Raw genomic sequence first — 16053 nt, 5'->3', positions numbered from 1 at the left:
TCTCAAGAATAAAATCGCATTGTTTTCTACATTATCCGGTAGAAAGTCAAAATTGCATAAAAATGGCATTGAATTTCTAAATCGTGATCGGATTTCGGATAAGGATTTGTGATTATACACACACATTTTAGACGTGGAACTGATGCATTTCCAAAACCAGAAATATTTAACACGTTGCATGTAATTAGTTGTAAATTAAAGTTTTAAAAATTCAGCTTAAAACTATACCAGATGCGACTGCAGTATCCTGTCAGAAACAAAATTGCATACTATTTTATTAAGCAGAGAATCAAAATTATACGAAAATTCCACTAAATCATGATTGAAATAATGAAAAAATGAAATCTGTTATTTTACCTTTTTTGCAAGCCTGTTTTTGTAAACCTTAGAACTAATTTTATACTAATATTTTACATACACACATTTTTGACGTCAAAGTGATACATTTCTATATCGTGAACTATTTTAAAGCGTGGATCAAATTGAATATTATAAAGTTACATAACAATAGTATTCAAGTCCTAAATCATAATTAAGTTATTACCCCCAATATCTTTCATTTAATCAATTTTGCAACAGTTTTTACACGCACAAAATAGCCTTCTGTTCTACCAGAAGAAAATCAAAATTGCACAGAAATTGCATTTAAATCATGACTGAACACAAAACGTGGAATCTGTTTTCCAACTTTAAAACTTTTTTAACGTGCACACACATTTTTCATGCATTTCTAAATCAAGAAATATTTAGCATGGTGCTAATCCTAAGTAAAGTTGTAAACATTAAAGTAAAATGCATCGCAAAATTGGGCAACATTCGGATGTTGTGTAGTCCGAGATATGAAATTTCATACTATTCTATCCAACAGAAAATCAAAATGGCGTAAAAATTGCATTCAATTTCTAAATTATGATTAATAGCTATTATCTATTAGATAATATAGTAATACTGTTATCTGGGAGTCATCTATCCATAATTTTTAAAACCGATTTTTCGTACGCATTCATTTTTAACGTCAAAGTGCTACATCGTGAAATATTTTACACCGTGGATCAAATTTGATATTAAAAATCTAGATAATGCACCATATGCGAACCATATGTCCTCCCAGAAACAAAATTGCATTGTATTTTATCCAGCAGAAAATTAAAATTTCACAAAAATTGTATTTAACTTGATTTCTAAATTAAGATTGAACTACTCAAAATTTGAGACTTCGTTCAACTAATCTTTTATTCAGATTCATAACCCTTTTTTTCGTCCAAACGCACTTTTCACTTCGAAACTGATACATTTCTAAATCGAGAAAAATGTGCAGCACGCGTCAAATTGGATGTTAAAAGTTTAGATAATGCATCACAAATTGTGGTCCACAATTACATAAACCAGATCTTAACCCGGTGTCCTGCCAGAAAAAAATTGCACTGTATTTTATCCAGTAGAAAATCAGAATTGCATAAAAATTGTATTTAACTTGATTTCTATAGTAAGATTGAACTACTCAAACTTTGGGACATCTTTTAACCAACCATAAGAACCGTTTTTTACATATCTTCGAGCTTTGTTAGCCGGTCACCTGATTTGCAAATTTTGACACAATCGCCAGACACATTCATAGAGTTTATTCAGCATGGAAAGCCCGTATCGCAGAATATGGACATACTGAGATTTATGCAAATTAGGTTACACGCCTAAGTAAGGTCGAACGGATGAATACATGTCCGAATGGAGAAATATTTTGTAATGTGCATTTATGTACTTTATAATTGTACATTTAAAAATTTAAAAACGCATCTTAAGGCTAGACCACAAAATCGCATACTATCTTCTATTTTACCAACCAAAAATCAAGATTGCATAAAACCTGCATACAATTTCTGAATCATAATTGAACTTTTTTTACATCATGCACACAAATTTTGACGTAGAATTTGATGTGAATGCAAATTGCATTAACAACAATTTGCAGAAAAAATTGCATTCTGTTTTATCAGCAGAAAGTCAAGATTGCATAAAAACTTTAAATCATAATTATGCAAAGAAGCAGGATAACCTTATTATACACTTTGTAACCCTTTTTTCTTAGTGAGGCAAATACCTAACAACGAAAAAAATTACTAAGTATGCATTTGACCCACCCCAAAAAAGTGACCATCTGCGATATCTCAGTCATTTCTCAACCGATTTTGATGAAATTTTGCACCGATTATTGTTACATAATATAGAAACGGGATCTGATCCGACTAAGCGATTACGTGATCTTGACCGGAATTATGGGCAAAAATGTAGCCTTAGAAACACATTTGTAATTATTGCTAGTTACTAGCAAACTTTATCAACAGTTTGATACCCACGAATTGTAGGGCAGTTTATCCCGAAAATTTTAAGTATAAATATATCAAAATCCGTTAAGAATTGGCTTAGTTATTCCAACTTGAAGTTCAGAAATTCCTGCTCGTGCTACGAATCATTGTCATTGACAACGACGCAAGACTAATAAATTGAAAACAAATTGCATTCAAAACTGTAAACAGCACAACTAATCGTTGCTTCTGTAACATGCTTGGTAAACTGCGTGAAATTGTTGTTGTTGGTTTTGCACCTCCAGATCAGGTCTTTTGGTGTTTAGTAATCTAGGCCGGACATTTTGACCAAAATGATATAAATCGGTTAAGAAATGACGGATTTATTCAATTTTAAACACCCAGCATTCAATAAAATTATTCCGGGCCAAACTACTGAAAAGGGGTAGTGCAATGCAGTCATCCAATGGAGAATCTAATCACCCAATTAAAAGTTATAAATAAACAAGGTCCCTAAAAAGGGGAAATCTTAGTGAGGGAGTGCAATCACAACTAATAAATAAAATTAGATTGGAGAATTTTTGCATCACCGCTCTCGGTACAATTTTTACTGGAAGCATTAATCGTTTAAATAGAACACTTGCTCCCTCAAAAGGTTCGATGATTTTGCATAGAGTAGCCAAATTAATATATCAAATTGAAATTTGTATATTTTTTTAAACAAATACGTAGCTCATAATTATTTAGCCATCATATCTTACATATCTACCTCAGTTAATTTAACCCACTTCTCGTTCACTACACAGTAAAAATGTATTCCTTCCTCAATTTATTCAATAAAACTAAGAATTCATGCGTATGCAAAGAAAAATTTATACTGCATCCAGTAAAAATGGTACCGAGAGCGGTGGTGCAAAAATTCTCCAATCTAATTTTATTTATTAGTTGTGATTGCACTCCCTCACTAAGATTTCCCCTTTTTAGGGACCTTGTTTATTATATATGCACGCATTTTTGACGTCGAAATGATGTATTTTTAAATCGAGAAATATTTAGCAGCGCAATGAAGGCACATTAAAAAGTTTAAAGACTGAACCCAATACGGATGCGTGTCCTCCCAGAAAAAAAAACTTGCATAGTACTGACTCATTTCCAAATTGATAAATATTTAAAAGCAGCCTGCATTCAATTATTTCTACATTAAAAAGTTTAGAAAATGAATGGTAAACCTGCCCCAGATGAGAATGCAATTCCCAGAAACAGCATTGCATTTTTTACGCAGAATTTAAAAATTGCATAACAATTGCACAAAATGTCTAAATCACAATTGAATAAAAAAATATTATCCAAGCTTTCTAGCAGCGTGAATGAAATTGGGGAAAAATTAATTACATGGTTACAATTAAGTGTAAATTAATTAAATCAATGGATTATTTGTTAAGCTTTAATGTTCAATTCGATGCAAACTGCAAAGTTTTTCTTACTTTGGAAATGTATCAGGACGACGTCAAAAATATTCGCGTGTATACACGGTAAGAAATTTCTGGAAAATTTCTGGAAATTCTGGAACAACGGTATGTAAATAGTGAGTAAAAAAAGTTAGGGATGGGGATAAATCATGGTTTAGAAATTACGTTAACCCTTTAACGTGTATGATTAACGACAAGAAAATGCATTAAATCGGGGACACTATAAGTATGTTGTGGTCATGGCGCGGGAGGAGAAATTCAGGAGTTTTTAATAAAACTCGAAAAACTGAAAAACCAAAAATTTAACATTGAGTTGTATAGGGAAATATCAAAATTTTTGGGAAGAAAATCTTCAAATTTAGCATTGTGTTGGCATAGGAGAAATCCCTCAAAATTACAACAAATTTTAGGTCGCGGAGAGAAAATGGTGAAAATCAATGACCTCCTAGAAACGACAATTGTCGTCCTTCCGCGCCATGACCACGATTTTTCAGGACGACTTTTGTCGTACTCCCGAATTAAACCATTTCTTATAAAACGACAATTGTCGTCGTTACAGTTTAAAGGGTTAAGCGCAATTTTTACGTAATTTTTATTTTTGGCTGTATGAAACAGAGTCCAATTTTGTTTCTGGCAGGACACCGCATTCAAATCTGGTCAAATTTTAGGATGCATTTTCTAGGCTTTTTAATGTACAATTAATTACACGCTGGAAAATATTTCTCGATTTCGAAATGTATCAGTTTGACGTCAAAAAAGTGCCTTCATGTAAAACCAGTTACGAAATTGGTATTGTTCCATAGTTTGGTCCGGAGTCCGATCATGATTAAGAAATTCAACGCAATTTTATGCAATTTTGATTTTCTGCTGGGTAACATAGAATGTGATTTTGTTTGACACCACGTCCGGATCTGGTCCAGTTTTACAATTAATAATAATTCAATAATAATTTAATAATAATTTGACGAACGCTGCTAAATATTTCTCGATTTGAAAATCAGAATCACTTGCCACAAGTAAAATGTGTGTATGTAAAAAAATGGTGGTTAAAAGATGACCCAAATTTTGAGTTGTTCCATTTTAATTACAGTGTCGGACAGATGTCTACGTCCACATAGTCGCGTCAATTTCATTTTCAAATTGTCACTGAACTACTGAACCAATTTTCATCATTGATATATCAAATTCTCACAAATTTAACGTAATTTCATAAAACATATGAGTTATTTCTGAAAATTCTGGGAAAACTGAGAATCATAGTGCAGAGCGAGAGAGGATGAAATTTGAGCGGACAAAAGTCTACGTCCACTTCACTTTAATTGTCAACAACAAAAATCTCTCCAATTTATAAAATCAGGTAACTTAATAAATCTATCAATAACATATGCCGCATTAATTTTTAAATAATTTTCTTCCAGAAAAATATGATGGCGTCGACACGCAAGGAAATTCCTATCGCTATTCGAGATCTTGTCATTCAGGACTGGAAGGGTGGACAAAAAGGGGGGCTGTCGCAGAGACAAATAGGGACCAAGTATAAATTAGCAAGGACAACCATCCAGACAATCATTAAGAACTTTAGAGCTAATGGTTCAGTCCAAAACAAGGTCAGAAGTGGTCGAAAACCGATTTTGGCTCACCGAGAAGTACGCCACGTGCTCAACAAAGTCAACGTTACACCCTCACTTAGTGCTCCAAAGCTATCTACCGAGATCAAGGAGATGTTCGGCAAACAGGTTAGTCCTATGACCATCCAAAGAACACTGAATAAGGGAAATTTGAAATCCCACAGACCAGTCCGGAAGCCTCTTATTGTACCGAGGAATGCAACCAAACGAGTGAAGTTTGCCAGAGACCACATTTCCAAGCCACAAACATTCTGGGACATATTTTATGGACTGACGAGTCAAAGTTCAATGTCTTTGGGTCAGATGGGCGTCGTAGAGTGTGGAGATATCCAAAAGAAGCTTTGAATCCAAAAAATCTCAACCCCACAGTTAAGCACGGCGGCGGGTCGGTAATGGTGTGGGGATGCATGGCTTCAAGTGGGGCAGGAAAAATGGAATTTGTTGACGGAATTATGGACCAATACAAGTACCAGGGAATACTTGACCGTAATATCCAGGAATCTGTTCGAAAACTTGGACTTGGACGACGATTTGCCTTCCAACAAGACAACGATCCGAAACACTCTGCCACGTCCACCATGGAATACTTCAAGAAAAAAAAATTCCGAAGCTAGAATGGCCTCCCCAATCTCCAGACTTGAATCCCATTGAGCATCTGTGGGACCACATTGAAAGAGAAATAAGAAAAAAATCTTTTTCAGGAATTCCGGGCCTAAAATCCAGAATTCGTGAAGTTTGGGAAACCATTTCTGAAGATGTGACCAAGAATTTGGTAAACTCTATGACTCGACGCCTTGAAGCCGTCCTTAAAGCGAACGGAGGTCCAACCAAATATTAAAAATTAATTGTTATAACATTCCTTATAAATTACAGTTTTTTTTGTATGTTTTCTCTGACTGGACGTTGATTTTTGTCCATCCAATTGTTTTCATTTTGAATTAAAATACATCTCTGGCCTAAAATAAATTTTTTAGCGGAAAACTAATAATGTGCTATGAAATTACGTTAAATTTGTGAGAATTTGATATATCAATGATGAAAATTGGTTCAGTAGTTCAGTGACAATTTGAAAATGAAATTGACGCGACTATGTGGACGTAGACATCTGTCCGACACTGTAAGAAGTTACTTTGGAAGTTGCAATTTTTTTTATACAATTTTGATTTTCTGCTGATAAAACAGATTGCAATTTTATTTCTTGCAGGGCACTGAATTCACATCTGGTCTAATTGTAGGATGAATTTTCCAACCTTTGTAACATCCTGCCCAGTTTTATATCCATACCAGTTTTATATCCAGCCTTAAATATTTCTCGATTTGGAAATCGGTATTAGTTAAACGTCCAAAGTGTGTGCATGTAAAAAGCTGGCATTAAATTTGATTAACGCAGGTAGAAGGATATTCCCAGGGCTTCAGTTCAACCATGATTTAGAATTTAGGCGTAATTTGCCACAGTTGCGCCCGTCACACCCACTCAAAGGGTTGAAAACTACAAAAATTACAAACCAAAAATCCAGTTTTGCTCGGATTTTGATAAAATTTGCATTTTTATGATCCCAGATACTTGTATGATCATATTCAATAGATATGTCAACTCCTAAGTTCAATCATGATCAAGAAATTCTATGAAGTTTTCATACAATTTTGATTATCCGCTAGTAAAAGAGTGCTCAATTTTGTTCCTGAAAGGAGACCACATCTGGTCAAATTTCAGGATGAACTTTGGAAATTTTAACGCGTAATGTGCAATTACATAATTAAATGCACGCTTTCAAATATTTCTGAAATAGGAAATGTATCAGTTACACGTCAAAAATGTGTGTGCATATAAAAAAAGGTTTTAAATTTGGGTAACAGATGCCATATTATGGACCCAATCAATCATAATGTAGATAAATGCTCAACGGAATTTTTATGAAATTTCGATTTTCTGATGGATAAAATAATGTGTAATTTAGCCTTTGGGAGGACATTGCGTCCAATTCTGGTTCAATTTTACGGTCCATTTTCTTAAAGTTGAGTGAAAGATTAAATTTTTTGTCCTACAATCATGGCTGACAAGTTGAACCAAGTTTTTATGAAATTTTGATTTTCTGCTGATAAAATTGAATGTAATTTTGTTTCTGTAAATTGTTGTTTTTAATTGAGTACAATTTATAAATAAAATTATAAGTACAATTTACAACTTATAAGTATTTGGTGATTACATAAATGACCAGATGCAGATGTGATATCATTTCACAGACAAAATTGCATTCTATTTGTCAGCAGAAAATCAAAATTGGGTTTAATTTCTTCAACAGAAAATCCAAATTGCAAAAAATTGCACAGAATTTCTAAAACTTATCGCAGGACAAATCCAGATCTATTAATTAGTTTATGACTTTTTTATATGCCTTCACACTTTTGACGTCGAACACTACCAAATCGAAAAATACAATTTGCATTTCATTAGTTGCACATTAAGAAGTTTAGAAAATAGATCGTAAAACTGGAACAGATGAAAATGAGACGTCCGAAAAATTGCATTCACTTTTATCCGCAGAAAATCAAAATTATATCAGAGTTAAGTTGAAGTTCCAAGTCATGAATGACCTTATGAGAATTTGCCAACTAACCTTTTAACCAACATTATAACCATTTTTACACACACATACATTTTTGTCGTCGAACTGGTACATTTCCAAATCGAGAAATATTTAGCATCCTGCCTCAAATCGAAAATTAATTTTCGATTACCTTCAGATTTAGATTGTATAATGTACCACTTTATTAGCAGAAAATCGAAATTGAATCCAACTCCTAAATGAGGAAGACGATGAGAGAGATGGAATATCTTTTAGTCAATTTTGTCACCTTTTTTATATACGCATACATTTTTGGCGTCAAACATACATTCCCAAATCGAGAAATATTTAGCAGCCTGCACTAAAGTAATCATTAATAAAGCTTTGAAAATTAATCGTAAAATTGGATGCGATTCGGACGTGGTGTCATCCCAGGAAAAAAATCGCATTCTAAGTTATCCAGCAAAAAATCAAAATTGTATAAAAATTGTGCTGAATTTTTACATCATGATCGGACTTATTATGGCGATCTCATCTTAAAAAGTTTACGGATGTGGTGTCATCCCAAAAATAAAATGACATTATTCAGCAAAAAGTTAGAAAGATTGCATAAAAATTGCGTTGAAATTCTAAATCATGATCGGATTTCGGATGAGGACTTGGTACATCTTGTAACCAACTTTTCCCCTGTTTTTACATGCATACACACTTTGACTTTGAACTTTTTATACATTTTTAAGTTGAGAAATATTTAACAGCGTGCATCAAATCAGAAATTAAAAAGCTTAGAAAATGCATATTACAATTAGTCCAAGGATCACAATAAAAAAAATTGAATTTGGCGAATTTTGGCGAATTTTGAGAAATACTTAGCAAAATGCATTTAATTAATTGCACGTTAAAGTTCAAAAAATTGAGCTTAAAATTGCACCCGATGCGAACACCGTATCCTCCCGGAACAAAATTGCATACTATTTTATTAAGCAGAGAATCAAAATGGAACCTGTCAGCAAATTTTGTAACCTTTATTTTGCAAACACACACATTTTTGACGTCGAACTGATACATACATTTCGATCGAGAAATCGAGAGATACATCATGCATCATTCATGCTGCACTTAATTAATTGCACATTAAAAACTTTGAAAAATGGATCCTCAACCTGGACCAGATTCAGATGTGGTGTCCTTCAAGATGCAAAATTGCATTCTTTTTTATCACCAAAAAATCAAAGTTACAAAAAATTCACTAAAATTCTACATCTTGATTATGGAAGATGATGGTATATCTTTTATTCAAATTAATACCAAATTCCGTCATCCGTGCATGCTTGACCTAAGGAAAATTAGGAACACTGTTATAACCGTGCCGTTTCAAGAGTGGTTTACTTCGATTACATTAGCCGAGTCATCCGAATTATCCTATTATTTAACACTAGTTTATTTTAGTTTGGCGTGAAAATTATTCAACTACCCAAATTTAATAATTTGAACATCAAAATAAAATTAACTGGTGAAAAATTATGGGATAATTCGGCTTCGGTGCACATAATCACCAGGTCATCATATGTCAACGTTATGAAACCCCCACTAACAAAAACGGTCTAAAAAATCAAGATAATGCAAACGAAGAAAAATGCCCCGATTGGGGTTCGAACTCACGACCCCAAAAATTGGAGACCTGGCGCGAAGACCACAGGGCTATAATGGCAACGTGGGGGGAGGACGGGTAAATAACTCGACTCACAAGCCTCCCATTTAGCTCGTTACAATATAAAAACCACTCTTGAAACGGCACGGTTATAAGCAAGTTTGTAACCCTTTTTAAAGATACGCACAAATCAAACATAAATCTGTAATATCCCGGAAATTCTATTGCCAGATGTTAAAAATTTCGCGATGTTTCCTTATAAGGAGCGAAACGCAATCGGGAGATTGCGCAATCCCTATAAAGAAGGCCCCAAAAAATGGGAAATCTTAGTAAGTCAGCGCAATCACAGTTAATAAATAAAATTAGATTGAATAATTTTTTCATCACCGCTCTCGGTATCATTTTCCCTGGAAGCATTAATTAATCATTTAGAATAATTGCTCCCATCCTCAAAGGGTCTGGAGATTTGAGAAGAATAGGAATTAATGGGATGTCCAAATTTATATATCGAAATTGTAGACTTTCAACTCTTTCTAAATTTAAAATTCGCAGTTCACAATTATATTTCATATCGATTAATTTAGCCAACTTCTCGTTCAATAGTAAAAACGCCATCTTGTAATCTCAATTAATTTAATGAATGCAAGAGTTCATGCGTATGCAAAACTAAATTTACAGTGGACCCAGTAAAAATTATCCCGAGAGCGGTGATGCAAAAGTTATTCAATCTAATTTTATTTATTAACTGTGATTGCGCGGACTCACTAAGATTTCCCATTTTTTGGGGCCTTGTTTATTTAAAACTTGTAATTGGTTGTCAAAGACATTATTTTTACTGCACAACCGCCGTTATTATCGGCACCCTGAATATTTTTATTAAATTTTTGATTTTCAAACTTGAATAATGCCGTTATTTCTCAACCGATTTAGGTCATTTTGCGCTTAAAATGGCCGGAATGACTTTGACTAAAATATTTGCAATAAGAGAGCATGCTGAGATAGACCACTTATGAATCATAAAAATAAATATGTTTTCAGGGGAAAATTTTTGCACATTTTGGCACATAACTTGGGTAAAAATCAAAAATTCGCCAAGTCGACTAGCACATCTTTTCTAAATTCCCTAACAATGATCTGTGCAAAATTTCATCAAAATCGGTTGAGAAATGGCCGAGAAATCGACTTATGTCACTTTTTTTGGGTGGGGTAAATGCATACTTAGCAATTTTTTTCGTTGTCAGGTATTTGCCTCACTAAGAAAAATTGTATTTTGTTTTAACAGAAAAAATTCAAAATTGTACACAAATTATTTGATCACTTAAATTATATTGCACCTAAATAAACACATGATCTGCTATCCAATTTGGTAACCTTTTTCTACTCAAACACACATTTTTTACGTTGAGCTGATACATTTCAAAATCCAGAAACATGTATTTAATAGCGTGCATTTAACTAATTGAATATTACTCATTAAACTTTAGAAAACAGGTCTTAAATAAAACTGGGCCAGATTTACTGTCCTCCCAGAAACAAAAACAAAATTCCAGCAGAAAATCAACATTTCATACAAATTGCATTAAATTTTTGCCTAAATCACGATTGAACTTCTAAGAGTTGAGAATTCATCTTTAATTCAGCCAATTTTATATCCTTTTTACATAGGCATACATTTTTGACGTCGAATGATACATTCCCAAATCGAAAAATATTTAACACTGTGCAAAGAAGTAATTTCTTGCACATTAAAGTTTAAAATATTGGTGTTAAAACTGGACTAGAAATGCGAATGCGGTCCCAGAGACAAAATTGCATTCTTGAGTATTTTATCCAGCAGAAAATCAAAATTGTATGAAAATTTTCGCACTGAACTTAAAATCGTGATTAAATTGAACACATGATAAGCATGCAATCTTTTAATAAATTTCTCAACCTTTTTTGCGTGCACACCGATTTGTGACGTCGAGCTGCTACATTTACGAATGGAGAAATATTCAGGAACGTGAATCAAATTGAATAAGAAAAAAGCTGCATATGTTTTATCCAGCAGAAAATCAGAATTGCATTAAAATTTCATTAACTTCTAAATTATGAAACACTTTTTAACCTTTATTTCAAAACATGGATATTGTTGACGTAGAACTAATACAATATCCTAGTCAAGAAGTTCAGTGTGTATTTAAGTAACTGCATTTTAAAGTTAAGAAAATGGACCGTAAAACTGGATGCAGATGCAGATGCGGTATCCTCCCAGAAACAAAATTGCATATGTTGTATTCTTCAGCAGAAAATCAAAATTGTATAGAATTTCTAAGTCACGAATCATGATTCACGATGTGTAAAAATTAAGAAAATTAATCGATGTTACGCATCAAAATTTGCAAACACACACACTTTTGTCGTCGAACTGATACATTTCAAAATTGGGAAATTTTCACCAGCGTGAATCAAATTGGATAGTTAATTAAATGATTACATTTAATTGTAAATTAATTAAATAAATGGATTAATTGCTAAACTTTTGTGTGTAATTCTGTTCTTTTGTGTGTACTGTTATTGAAGTATTTCTTGATTTGGAGATGTATCAGTTCGACGTCCAAAATATTTCGTCCCTGAAAAAACGGTCTTAAAATTGATTAAGAGATGTGAAAAGTTGAACGGAGTTTGTATGTAATTCTGATTTTCTGGTTGTAAAATAGCATGCAATTTTTATTTCAGGGAAGGCACACCACACTTGCATCTGGTCAAATTTTAGGATACATTTTCGAAACTTTATCATATCCAATTTGGTACGCACGGCAAAATATTTCTCGGAGTTCGACGTCTAAAATGTGTGCATGAAAAAAAATCGGTAAAGATATGACTCAAAAGTATCGTGGCGGGTTTGTAGAAGTTCAATCATGATTTAGAAATTCAACTTAATTTGTAGGAAATTTTGATTTTCTGCTAATAAAACATAATGCAATTTTGTTCCTGGAAATTGTGGTTTTGAATGCAATTTACATTCGAAGCTTTAATGGGAAATTAATTTAATTCCCCCAAAAAAACGAAATGTCGGAAATAATAATAATAATAATAGTATTTATTATACTGATCTTATCATAATATGTGATACAAAAAAACACCTCATGTTATAAAATAGAGAAGGAGACTCTACCAACATTTAGTTAAGTAAGCAACATACATGGTTTCGACAGTTTACAAACTCTCTAAGCCACTACTATTAGTTGGAATGATACTTAACAATACTTATAACTAAACACAATTAACTAAACACAATTTTTATCTTTCAGCATTAGAATAGTTTCATACTTGCAACTAAATATAGTGTTTTTTTCCCTGTATTCAGAATTGATTAATCTAATTAAGGTAGGTAATGTTGAGTTATAATATTTTGCATTTTTAATATTGGTCTGATGAACAATATTAGTCTTTCTTAACATCATACTTGATGAACCAGTACCGAATTCAGGCAAAAATACAGAATAACGACCAATTATTAGTTTAAACCCGAATTTTTTAAGTGAAATGTCCCTACGCATTTCAAGAGACTCAATTTTGAAAGAATTCAATACATCAATATAATTAGTATGATCGACCCGTTTTCTTAAAATAATGGATAAAGCAATTTTTTGCACTTTTTCAAGTTTGTGAATAAGTTTGATTGGTAAACCGGGACCCCAAATGACCGCACAATATTCTAAACCAGATCTAATATATACATTAAAAGCATGAATTAATTCCGAAATAGAAAAACCAGACTTGAATAATTTTTTTAATTGATACAATTTGCCCACTGCTAAAGACACAATTTTAGAAATGTGATAGTTCCACTCATATTTCGAGGTGAAGTGAACTCCTAATAATTTTAACTTGTCAACAACAGGAATTTTAACATTATTTATATAGAAATCTGTGGAAAAATTTAATTTCCTACCACCAAAGTTTACAACTAGAATTTCACATTTGAGGGGATTAGGTTTCATATTAATTTCGGAACACGCCTTAGAAAGGACATCAAGAGCTTTCTGCATGTTTGGGAGATTATTACCCACAACTCTTTCTACAATTACAAGATCATCAACAAATCCTGCTTGACAAAAATTTAGAAATTTAGAAATTATTTCAAGATCCAGCTTGTTTAAAACCGAATTCATTACCACAATAAATAGTAATGGAGCCAGCTTTGTTCCAGCCGGTGCTCCACAGGAAATTGTTTCAAAATTGGACAGACATTGGTTAATTTTAACACATTGTGACCTAGACTTTAAGAACGACATGATCCATAAGATATCTAATTCGTTGACACCATAATCTATTAAAATTTGAGCTATAACTAAGTGATCAAGCTAATCGAACGCTTTTAAAGTATCAACAGCGGCAATGATAACTTTCGAACCCGGAATATCCGCCGTTTTTAAAATAAATTCATTTACTTTACCCAAATAATAAGCAGTTGAAGCTCCTTTCAAACTACCAAATTGAGAAAAATTGATTTTGTCAATCAAGCTAGCATACAACTTATCAAACATAAATTGCTCGGCAATTTTAGAAAAAATATCAGTTTGAGTAATGGCCCTTATATCATTGAGCGTTGAGAATTCTACTTATTTTAATAACGGAGTAATAAAGCCAGCTTTCCACACATCCGGAACTGAAAAAGTTTCAAATGAGTAATTGATTATTTCAGTAAGTAAAGGAACAATGAAACAATTCGACATTTTTACTAATTGGACAGGGATACGACCAGGAACATTACTTTTTTTAACATTTAATTCAGTTAATAATTTGTTAACTTGAATTTGAGTTACAGTTAATGGGCTTTGGTTACTCGGAACTGGACAGAGAACAAGCCTGTTAACTCCATCATAAGTGTTACACATAGTAGCAAAGTGATAATTGATTAAATCAGCTACTTGCTTGGAATTAAAATTAGAATAATCAGGTACACTCAAAATTTTATCATAAATACTAGGCAAGGAGAGACCACAAACCTTTTTTACAAGTGAATACCACTCTGACGTATTTGCACTCATAATTTTTTATTTAAATTTATCACGAATATTGCTCTTAGATAATTGAATTTCCTTTTTAAGTAATGAATCTAACTCTCGCCACTTGTTATTCCCTTTCACTCTTAATTTATTTTTGGATTTGACAAGTTTGCGCACACGACTGGTGATCCAGATGGGATCATGAATATTAATCAGTTTATCATAAGGAACAGCTAATTGATTAAACGTTTCTTCAAGAATAGAATTCAATTGAGCAACTTTAGTGTTCAAATCGAGAGAAGAAAACCAATGAATGTCGACTTGAATGTCGTTTAATTTTGAAACAAATTCCTCACTAATTGAGTCTATAGAGGGTCGACAAGTGATAGTTTTACGCATTTTATGACAATTAAATTTCTCATTAGGAAGAAGAGAAATGCAACAATGGAGGTGGTTGTTTTTGGTTGAAATAAGAGGTGGAATCTCAATAGGGTCATTGTAATATGACGCTAAGTTAGTAAAAATTAAATCAAGATTTGATTTTGAATTGGATTTTGCATTGAAAAAAGTAGGGAAATTGACAATTTGGTCTAATTTAGAATACTTACAAAAGTGGCCGTACTCCCACTTATTAAAATCACCAAAAATTAATATACCAGGATTTCTAAACTTTGCACGAATTACTGATACGACTTCGATTAAGTAGGATTTAATTTCGCTACGTAAGGTTTGAGCAAATTGAGGGGGACAATAGATTACAATGATAATAAAACATGAAATAGAAAACGGAAGGGCAGAGGGCCTTATTAAAACAGCTAGCGATTCAAATCTAACGTCATGACTAATGTTAAAATTGTAACATTTTGCAACAATATTATTTCGAACATAAACGGCAAGTCCGCCACCTTTCATTATTCTTTTACTAGAAGAGTGCACTCTAGACCTATTTTTGTAAAAAAGGTTAAAATTATTAATAGTAGTATGATTATCACCTTTCCACCACGTTTCAGTAAAAATAGCAACATCATATTCAATTAGAAGACCTTCTAGAATTTCAATTTTGTCACTATTAAGCGATGTAGGATTTGAATAGAAAAAACGAGGTAGATTAAAAAATTTGGGTAAGCAATTCGATGGACTAGTTTTGACTATAATTAAATTGTTGATATTTGCACCTCTACTGGTGACTAAATTTAATTTGACTTGCTGTTTGTTGAAGAGCCAATTCCAAAAGTGTTGACCTCTTCTATTCTTACGCTTTCTGGGTTTGATCCTACGTGACGAGTCGCGATGATTGGAAATGAGAGGAAGTCCAAGTGGAAAGTGAGAGTTTTTCAGATCATTGAGATAGTAGGTGTTTCCAATTCCATAAGATAAATATGATGGCGATGCAGTCCAATTGTGATTGACGACTCCATTATGAAAATTATTAGAAAATTCG

The sequence above is a fragment of the Folsomia candida genome, unplaced genomic scaffold (assembly GCF_002217175.1).
Source record: "Folsomia candida strain VU population unplaced genomic scaffold, ASM221717v1 Fcan01_Sc004, whole genome shotgun sequence".
Classification (NCBI taxonomy): domain Eukaryota; kingdom Metazoa; phylum Arthropoda; class Collembola; order Entomobryomorpha; family Isotomidae; genus Folsomia; species Folsomia candida.
Note: the sequence above shows the minus strand (reverse complement) of the source record.